Source organism: Salvia splendens, chromosome 9 (assembly GCF_004379255.2).
Source record: "Salvia splendens isolate huo1 chromosome 9, SspV2, whole genome shotgun sequence".
Taxonomy (NCBI): Eukaryota; Viridiplantae; Streptophyta; class Magnoliopsida; order Lamiales; family Lamiaceae; genus Salvia; species Salvia splendens.
Window position 1 is genome coordinate 17,958,627 of NC_056040.1, and position 12,022 is coordinate 17,970,648.

Consider the following 12,022-nt stretch of genomic DNA (forward strand, 5'->3'; position numbering starts at 1 on the left):
GGCGGCAATGTTTGTTGTTTGTGAAATTAATTGAAATTAATGTATGTATGAATATTTGAATTGATCAAAGATATAGAGAGAGAGGAGTGGGAGACGAGCTAAAAGGGGTGATAATTGTGTTTGTTTTGGGCATATATATAGAGGGAAAATGTGGTGGATCGTTTGGATGTGAGTTATCATGTCATAATATTTAAATAGGAGGTCTTATTTGTGACATATGATTAGATAAGGCCAAACAAGGCGCTATCAAGGCTACACGAGCAGAAAACCATGCAGCCTCGCAAATAGAGTCAACTTAAAATAAGAGGTGAAAATATAATAGATCGATCAATCAACATAAAACATAGTATCCTCCGACCCACTTTAGGAGTCCCGATTTACTATTTTTGGGTATCCCACTTTAGGAATTTCAGTTAAAATATTTCATAAATGATATTAGACCCCACATTTTACTAACTTTTTTCCACTAATATTTTATTATAAAACTAATATAAAAATGTAGGACTTACATTCCATTATTTTTTTTCTAACTTTCCTTTATATTTCTTAAAACTCTTAAAGTGGGACGGAGGGAGTATGAGTGAAATGATAAGTCAATCATTTTGCCGAATGGGGCATTTCAAAGAGGCTACCTTCGTTGGTTTAGTTGTTCATCGATATACTATAGAAATAAGAGTCAACTAGTACCGAAATTTTGTTGTTTACAATGGAAAATAATTTATGAAAAATCCTCAAAATTTGCATTTTGCACATATTTGCATAATTTTTTTTGTACTAAATGACCCTAAAGCCACACATGGCATTTTCATATATTCCCATATTTCAAATAAGTAACATATCAAATGCCTACCAATATACTCTCTTCGTCCTTAAAAATGCTTAATTTATTTTTGTTATTTTGCCTGTACCTCAAAATTAATCCACTTTTATGATTTATTATTATTAGACTAAAAATATAAACTGTTTTTTGAATCATAAGTTTTATATCTCTCGAGTTCTCTCGAATTTTTGGATTCATTGAATCCTTTTATCCGGCCTAGTAAACGACTTTTTACTATCACTTGTGGATTCATTCACTTCATATCACGACTTATCAACGGTTCCTTCATAACCGTTTGTGGCGTCATTAATCCACAGTTACAAGTCCATCTGTCTCGTTCTTTCTTAGATTCTTAGCCGTTCTTCAAACAAGCGACAAAAAATCATATCATTCGAACTCGTGTCATTTGTAGTTTCTTTTTTATGAGACGAATGAAATATTACATTCGAGCAACTAATCTTAATTTGTTTATTACTAGTAATTAATGCATAATCTTATTTTTGTACTTGTACTACTCCATATAAGTACATGTGGACTATACTTACTTGTATTTAACAAATACTCCCTCCGTACCCTAAAAATACATACATTTAAAATGGTACGAGTTTTAATGTAAAATTGATAAAGTAAGAGCGAGATAGAAAGAAAAGTCTGTTAGTGGAAAATGAGTCCCACCTCATTAGATAGAAAAAAAATTCTTTAAAAGAAAGTTTTTATTTTTTGGGGACGGACCAAAAAAGAAAGAATTCCTATTTTTAAGGGACGGAGGGAGTATTTCGTTTCTGCAAAAACAAAAAATAACATTTTCGTCATTATATGTTTGTCTATAGAAATACAGAGTTTTTTTTAATCATTATTTAAGTCCAGAAAATTAGTAAATTTTATGTCGCTCTCATAAATTAAAACAAGTACTGGACTCTTTTACATCATGAAGAAAATGTCATTTAATAACAATGCTACGAGACTAACGTGATTGATTAAAAATATAGATCAATAAGTATATTATCTATTTGTAAATTTTTAATTTTGCAACCCCGCTATTTCTATTTTTCCAGCATTAATAAAACGTAGTGTTTGTAAAGATTTTGTGATGTTAATTTTAAAAATAAAAAGAAGCTTTTGTAATTATATTATTTTCAAAATTTCGTCGAATATGAATATTATATTATTTTCAAAATTGCTATTGATTTTGTGTGGGTTAACATCACAAAATGTTAATCTTCTTTTGGAAATATGAGTAAGATGTACCTAAATAAATACGTATAAAATACACCCGATTACGAGCATGCTTAAAAAAGTCAATTAAAATTCAATAATCAATCTTCTGCATTAATAATGAATTTTCTTCCAGTTGATTAGGTTCATTGACATGTAGTATTACTATATGAAATTATATTTGGGTCGGTTCCAAACATTATCCTAATTAGGGCTATTGGTTGCCAGTTTTGATGACCATTATGTATAAGACGTAATTGTATCCACGTGTCCTCTTAAATTACCACAAAAACAACATTAACCTTTTGTAAATATCTTGAAAAATTTTACTACTTGTTTAATGTATGGTACATAAAAGTGACAGATTGTTCAGTCATATCTTAGTACAATAACTACAATTATATAAAATATATAATATAATTGAGAAGGGTGCATGTCAATGCTGATTGGGGGGTGAAAATCTTAACTTGGTATGCAATATTTTAATGAAAACCAATTAACATGCAGTCAAAATAATAAGGTAAAAGTTAAATTAGATAAAAAGGCCAACATACTTTTATTACTGTATATAATAATTTCCATATAAGTGTTTACTGTCATTCATTTGCATCCACAGTGAGATAAAATTAAAATTTATTTTCTTACAGTCTTAATTTATAGATGACCATGATTGATAAAAGACATGTTTTAGTTTTAATTTGATTTAGTAACCGATGTGTATATTCTTTGAGACGATCTATGCATTAGTATTAAGTTATTCGGTCAAAACAAACACATTAATTGATGATAATTAAGAAGATCTAGACTTTCATGATTTCAAACGTAATTGCTATTAGTGTATGAAAATTTTTAATTAAATTTAGTTCTGAATATAAAGTATCGTAAAAAAATAAGTGACATAAGTACTAAGAAATCTCGAGGTGGCAAAAATAAATACCCGATAATTAAATTAGTGTACAAAGGAAAAGCAATTTTTTCAGAACTGGGCCGAAATTCTAGTCATGAGGTCTTACATAGTCGTCTTAATTAAATGTTATAATTAAAGACCAAACAAAGCCCAAATACTGATAAATTAGGCTTCATTACAAAGTTAAGAATTAGTAAGAGATGTACGGTACACCCAGTTTAACACAATCTACTATTAATTCCCAAATTAATCTCAAATGGTGTGTGTGTCCAGTAACAATTTAAAATTGACATAGAGGTGATGTGGCAGGTTCAACTATTTTCTTCAATAACTCAAGATTTTGGGTGGCACTCCTATTATTTATTAGGAAAATGTTTTGGAGACATAATGTCTAAGACATAATGAGGTTAAAATAGTCATTTTATATTGTTTTATATTTTTATTTAAATAAATGCTTTATACATATACCATACTACCCTTGTGCATATAAAAATATTTTTTTATATTTAAGAATTACTTGCTTAGGAAAGTTGTGTGCATTTATATGGATGACATAATTTAAGCAAATCTATACTCTAATCATAGTAAAAAGTGATCCTTTAATTTTGGGGCTTCTCTGAATTTGATTCGGTTGACCTTTTTATTTTTTACATTTTACTATCAACATTGATGATTAGATTAAGCAAAAAGTATAGTGTCACATATACGTACACTATGTAATTTACATATACTTAATCAAAAAGTAATCCTTAATAAAAAATGTTAAATGTTAAGGAGCCCAAAAGTAAAAGTAATCGTTTTAATTTTTTACTTTTTATACTCTATACTCTAATCATAGTACTTAATTAACTAAATCAAATTACGCAAACCTCACAAGATTAGATTATATCAGCCTTTAGTTTCATTACCATGTAATTGTGAATCTATGATTAATATGCATCAACTTCTAGAAACGTTTATACAAAATAAACATAGTATAATTATTTTGTAATTCGCTTTCATATTTTATTATAAACTTTTCACTTCTTAATATTCATGTCTCGAAATGTAGGCATGTTCTAATGAGACGATCGAAGAGAGTAAAACTATATAAGTGTTACTTTTATCGAACTTTGTTTCTCAAGCAATACTAATAAAATAATTTGACGCAAATGACTATTATCCTTTCATTAGATGGTACAAGTAGAAATTAAGTATATGAAATATGTACACTAGTGGAGTACTATTTTACAATTTAGAATTTTAAACATTATTATAGAAGAAGAAAAAAGGTTGACGTGAGTGACTATTACTATTTCGTTGAACGATGCCACTGAGAAATTAAGTATGTATATGCATGCCATCATTTTTATGATTCAAAATTTTAGTAACTATTTAATACTAATAAAATAATTTGACGCAAATGACTATTATCCTTTCATTAGATGGTACAAATAGAAATTAAGTATATGAAATATGTACACTAGTGGAGTACTATTTTACAATTTAGAATTTTAAACATTATTATAAAAGAAGAAGAAGAAGAAGAACAAGAAGAAGAAAAAGTTGATGTGAGTGAACGATGACACTAAGAAAATAAGTATGTATATGCATGCCATCATTTTTACGATTCAGAATTTTAGTAACTATTTGATACTAATAAAATAATTTGACGCAAATGGCTATTATCCTTTCATTAGATGGTACAAGTAGAAATTAAGTATATGAAATATGTACACTAGTGGAGTACTATTTTACAATTTAGAATTTTAAACATTATTATAGAAGAAGAAAAAAGGTTGACGTGAGTGACTATTACTATTTCGTTGAACGATGACACTGAGAAATTAAGTATGTATATGCATGCCATCATTTTTATGATTCAAAATTTTAGTAACTATTTAATACTAATAAAATAATTTGACGCAAATGACTATTATCCTTTCATTAGATGGTACAAATAGAAATTAAGTATATGAAATATGTACACTAGTGGAGTACTATTTTACAATTTAGAATTTTAAACATTATTATAAAAGAAGAAGAAGAAGAACAAGAAGAAGAAAAAGTTGATGTGAGTGACTATTACTATTTCGTTGAACGATGACACTAAGAAAATAAGTATGTATATGCATGCCATCATTTTTACGATTCAGAATTTTAGTAACTGTTTATGATTCTAAAATTTAAATTTGTTTAAATTTTTTTATTTTTAGAACGTTACAATTAAAATATAAACTAACTAGTGGTATATAAAAAGTATAAAAAATAGAAAGAAAATCAAACTCCACGTTTTAGATGATTGAATTCAAATGTTTTTATATAATTCAAATTTTGTAGAAAGTCAATTTTTGATATGGAGTATCTTACTAAATTATAGGCTAGCGCTTAGAATCAGAAAATATATACAATTGCAAAATTAGAGCATTGATTTGAAATATTCATATCTTTACAATACTAGTGAATTAATTTGGCAAATGCATTAGTTTGAAAAGTTTAAATCTTACCATCCGAAAATGGTGAATAAAATCATAGACCTTTTTAAATCTTTACTGTAATAGCACATAAATTTGAGTAACTTTAAATGAATTTTCCTTATTAAAAAACTTTTAACTACTATATAAATGACACTTTGACATTTCATTTTTTCACATAATAGCCAAACACATTATGTCTCCGAAGTCTCCCATGTCTAGCACCACCACTCCTACCCCACAGTCGAAAAACCAGCCACTGAGGCGAAGGCTATCCTTGGGGATGCATTCCCCTTCTAAAAATAAATTAGAATCTCTATACCTCAGTGAGAGGGTCGAAACAAATGACCTAAAAAAAGAGGTATATTGGCTATATTGGCTATAAGATCTTTTGAATCATATTCCATTCCCTTCACTGGAGCCATATTGGCTATAAGATCTTCACCCGAAAAATCATCATCATTGTCGCCGTCTACACCATTAGAATCTAGGATCACAGTAGCTTCTTCTTCTCTGTTGTTATTTGCGTCATCTTCTTCTATCACATCATCTCCTTCTTCTATCACATCATCTTCTTCTTCGTCATTGTTGTTACCTTCCTCTTCCACTGTCACATCATATTCTTCTTCACCGTTGTTGTTATCCTCTTCCGATAACTCATGATTGTCGCCAAAAATTTTCTCATATATCTCGTTCATCATGCCTGAACACAAGAGGATAAGTGATTGAACATGATGTGAGGAGAAATGCTTGAACAAGTGTTCTGGAAATGAAAATCAGTAGTATTATGTGCTCCTACTAAGCAATAAAACTAGTAAGTACTACTATTAAAACTAGTAAGTACTACTATTAAACCATCAAACGAGTTATTCTAGCTAATATTTGATACTCAATTTTTTAGTATCAAACTATTCCCTAATTGCATCAATCTATTCCTGGAGGATTATTGTGAGTTAAACTATTCCCTAATTATTAGTATCAAACTATCAAAATATTGCTACGAATTAGTCGAGTAATATTTGATACTCATTTTTTAGTATCAAACTATTCCCTAATTGCATCAATCTATTCCGGGAGGATTATTGTGAGTTAAACTATTCCCTAATTATTAGTATCTAACTATCAAATTATTCCTACGAATTAGTCGAGTAATATTTGATACTCATTTTTTAGTATCAAACTATTCCTGGAGGATTATTGTGAGTTAACCTATTCCCTAATTATTAGTATCAAACTATCAAAATATTGCTACGAATTAGTCGAGTAATATTTGATACTCATTTTTTAGTATCAAACTATTCCCTAATTGCATCAATCTATTCCTGGAGGATTATTGTGAGTTAAACTATTCCCTAATTATTCGTATCAAACTATCAAATTATTCCTACGAGTTAATCTAGCTAATATTTGATAGGAAAAATTCTACACGCTTTTCCTTGTTTAACAATACAAAATTAATTAATGGATCCTGATTATTAGTATCAAACTATCAAATTATTCCTACGAGTTATGCTCGACGAAATAACACCTCAAACACCCATACACCAAATGTTTGATAAAATGCCACAATGAAATGCAAATAACTTGGGGAAGAATACTCTCGGCATTATTGATAACTGAATGGGAAAGAACAAAGATAAACACAAATCCTCACAAAGGAGGCCTACTATATGAATCGTCCTTCTCTGATCTCTCAAGATGATCTTTCTATATGAAAAACCCTTAGGATATTCTGGTGCTAAATGACTGTACGTAGTGAAAACAAGTTTTCAAGAGGATAAGTGATTGAACACATTGATGTGAGGAGAAATGCTTGACCATGAACATGAATACGAAGCCTAAAACACATATAAATAAGAGCAAAGGGGTGGTACCTTTGATGTTTTCTTATATCGTGCCACCAATGATTTGGGTGAACAAGCCTGAAGATGCCGCAACCTACGACGCAGAGGGCCGGACGGTGGAGGCTGGTCGACGGAGACGGTGGAGGTCGACGGATGGAGGAGTGAAGATAGGGGGGTTGTATATCTTAATTTGTGATTTAGTTTATTAGTTAAAGAATGTAATTTGATATAAGTTGACTTTTGATAATAATTTGATTGATGTATATTTAGATAAAAGATAGTAATTTGATATGAATGGCCTTTCCATTTATGATTAATTGATATATATTTATTTATTTAATTATTATTTAATTCAAAATAAGGGTATATTAGTCTACATAATAATTTGGCTTATGTCAAATTGACATAAGGGTATTATGTCTTGGAGACATTATGTCTCTAAATCATCACCCTATTTATTATAATAAAATAGAGAGAGAATGGTACTAATTGATAGGAGTATTGTAATGAGGGGATGGAATAGATCAATAGATACACTTTATTCCAAACATGGAAATATGATATCTTAGTTGAAAGATTAATGCTATAAAGAGGGCAAAAAGGGAAGGGAGTACAGCACATATTTTGCCCAACACTTTTGTTCGGAAAATCAAAGCAAAAAAATGAAATCATATAAGAAATATAGATGTAGTAAAATGTCTATCTCATGGTCAAAAGCAAAATTCAATTTAGGCAAAATTCGATTTTTAGGGAAATTGATATGCGTTTCAATATATTTAAATTTGATGATAAAGACTTAAATGAGCATATAATTAGTGTATTTAATGCCTATTTGGCCATAAATTAATCATTAAGTTACTACTAGTGACGATGTGAAACTGATCTCTATCTCTGATGGTTGTTACCACTCATAATCATAAAACATAAAATTTGATACTAGTACTTTTTAATTATAATCACCCAATTAAATTAACTAACTCAAATCTCTAATTTTTAAGTTCAAGACGAAAAAATCTTAATCGGTGTATTTAGGAGTACTACTCCTATTTTTTTAATCTTAATTTTGAAGCATGTTAAAAAATCTATACTAATATAAAAGGTGAGTTTTGAGCATAATTTTGAATATTTATGAGTTTTGGGTATAAATTTCAATATTTAAAACTTTGGGGCAAATTTAGATATTTGTAGTAACTAGAATGAATATTTATGTGTAATAAATGTCATGAAAAAACTTAGTCTATAAATAGCATTTGCCTAATGAATTTAGATTATAAATAGTAATTACAAATATTTATGAGTTTTGAGTATTTGAGATGTGTCATTCAATCAATTAGCCAATATATATGTATTGCCTATATTCACAAATCATCAATTAGCCAATATATATGTGTTCCCTATATTAACAAATATATATGTATCCCCTAGATATATTCGGACACCACCTTTGAAACTCCAAATTATTAGTCTTATTAATCAAAATTATTAATTTACTCTATATCTATCAAGTACTCCTAAATCATGTAACGGATTCCATGGCCACAATTGATGTAACCGCCAATGGTTGGGAAAATAATTAAATGGACTTAATTTGTAGACAATTGTTAATAAACGTGTAACAAACATTAATATAAATCATCAATTATGCATAAATAGTGAATCTTAAACTTTTTGTTATAAACTGAATTAATATTTCCAATTAACTCATTCAGTTAGAAAATCATTTAGTTTATTTTTATAACTAGATGTAATAATGATTAACTACTATACAACATTATTTGGTTTATTTTTATTGTAATCATGATTATTTTTATATAGAACGGTGCTAATTTCATGATGTCAATTTTATTTAATTACTAATTATTTTTATTTTCCTAATAATTGATTTGTTTTGTTGCACCATTTAATATTAGTGCCGTTACAAATTGAGAATTAATGGATACAATTTAAATCGGCGGCTATAAATATATGTCATTTGCTGGCTTGTAACACATTCACCACTTTCTCCTATTGCATTATTGAATTATTGCTTTAAACACTTTTTTGTATGATTCTTATTATATTGTACTAATATTTGTTGTTTGTGTTTTTCCTGAAGAAAGAAAGTTCAAACCATGGAAATGGAATTCACCTTCCTCAATAATCTACAATATACCATAATGTCATCCATCAGTTGAAATCATGGAAGCATCAATCAGTTGAAATCATGGTAGCATTCACCTAGCAGAATTTGTTTTGAAATAGGTGAGTATTTTGTGAAATTTTATAGCCATGAACTCTTACGGATTGCGACTTTTAATAGTGCAAACGCAAAGTTATGTTTGCACCGTTACTGAAAGCAAACATTTCTCAGAATTGCAATATAGGGTCTATAGTTGATTTTTGTTTGAAGTTCTTACCTACAGATGGGAACAAACTGTCCTGATGGAGGAAATGGCGTCGATACAGGATGATAAAAGTGTTGGAGACGATGAGCGGAGAAGATGATGGAGGCCGGTGGGCTGTGGGGAAGAGCTTCATGAGCATAGCGAGTTATGGTCTTATTTTGAAATTTTTATAAGCTATGGGATGAATTTCAATATTTATAAGACTATGTAAAAGTTAGTGAAATTATAAAATGTAACTGTAGCCATTCATTTAACTGGAGTCATTTTTTTCTTCTTAGAGCTTAATTAGATGATGTTTCAAATGTTCCCATTCATGTATTGTGAATCAGAGGTCTCCAAATTTTTATAACTTGTTATTAATTATTTTAAATTTCTGGTATGTTTTAGTTGTATAATTTCATAGTTATTTTGTTTATAATTTTGACATAATGATATTGTTTCTAAATTTATTAATCAATTTACAAAAGGCAATCTCACTTTTCATCAATTACTTGATTACCAGTTTAAAAAAGGCAATCCCACTTTAATACATTGTGCTGATTGAAAAAAAAAATTCGCATAATATATATTTTATTATACATCCAATATTTGAATAACCTTGGCGATGGAATGAAATAAATCTTTCAATTGGGACGTAAATTTACCCCATTGACATCATATATTATTGAAAGTGGTAATTAACAATATTATATTATAGTATGAGATTGTAGATTAGACTTTCAAAGCTAAATCCAATTACCATTTAATAATTTCATTAATTGAAAATCAATTAACAATAAAGTATTAATCAAGAAATAATAGATAAGAAAGCAAATAAAAAATTCAATAAATTCAATTATGCGATATAATTCAATTATGCATAGAAAATATGCCATTTAAATTAAAAATATAATTTAATTAGAACTAAATCTATTAATGAATTTGTACATTTAAATGCCGTCAGTTTTCATATACATAGTTCAAGTAACATTACAATACATTTGATGATATTTAAAAAAAATAATTTTTTTCCATGCACTAAATTTTAATCGGCAGTTTCATACTTGAATGCATTAATCAAGAAATGAGATTGTTCTCATTCTAACTAAAAAGTTAAAAACGCTATGTGAAAGGGATTTACGTGGAACACGTAATGTCATTTTTAATTATGACAATAGGAAGAGTTTGTATATTTGAATTCAAGAGACTCTTAATTATGAATGGAATGACAAGCGTCTTGCACATTTGAATCCAAGAGACACACATTCATATCACCATCCAACAATATATAAACGAGCCCATACATACACATTCTCAACCTAAAAATTGAAAAGGAACGGACGAATGGTGGTGGAGAATAAAGGGGAATAAAGGGGGATGAAGCAGCGCCGCTGCAAAACTCATTTCTCTTGACGCTAGAATGAAATTCTATTTACTAGGTATGATTTGTACATTTCAATACTACTTATATATTTTTTCTTCTAATTTTCAAAAAACCTGACATTTAGAAAGCCTTTCACTAATAGAGATCCCAATCACAACATTAGCTATAGCCCTCACTATCAGTAAGGATTATCAAGTAGGCCGATCCAATATAAGATATCGAATACAGATCCAAAACCCCCGAAATAGAATAAGTGATCAACAAAGTAAAATTGAACTTGGATGGAGGAAGAATTTTATTGATATTTGGCTCATTTGTTGGTCATGATAAGTATATTTTAAAGTTAAGGGTTTAGGATTTAGGTTTCAAGGTTTTAGTTTTTAGTGTATAGGGTCACTATATTGCAATGAAATGAATGTTTTGAAAGATGATTGAGGGTAGTTAAAAAAGTATAATCAATATTATAGTGGCAATAATCTAATTTTAAAGATTTATTTTAATACTATAAAATTATCTATTTGATAATCTCAGTATACTATTATAGTGAAATAGATAATTAATTTAACTATAATTTATATTTTCTATCTTCTATCAATGAAAAATTATTATATTCATAAACTCACTTTTGTATGTATACGTGAATATTATTTAATACTAATAATTTATTTATTTTTAGTATAATTATAATCTTTCTAAAATTGATATGCACACTTTAATTTAATTTCAGGTTTATTATCACAAATAATTATAGTAAATAGTGTTTAATATGCACCATACATAAATATATTTTGAATTTTCTACATTCTCATTACTAATTAATTAATGAGATTAATTATGTTGTTTGAATGTTTCATTTTTATTTTTTCCACTTCTTGATTCTCAATAATTAAATAAATTTTCATTCACATTAACTATAATTAGTAGTTCATCATATTTATTTAAAATTTATAAAGTTAATTTCACAGTTGTTTATAATTTAAACAAAATATTTCATATTTGGAAGAAAATAAAATGGACCGTGCATAGCACGGGTGTG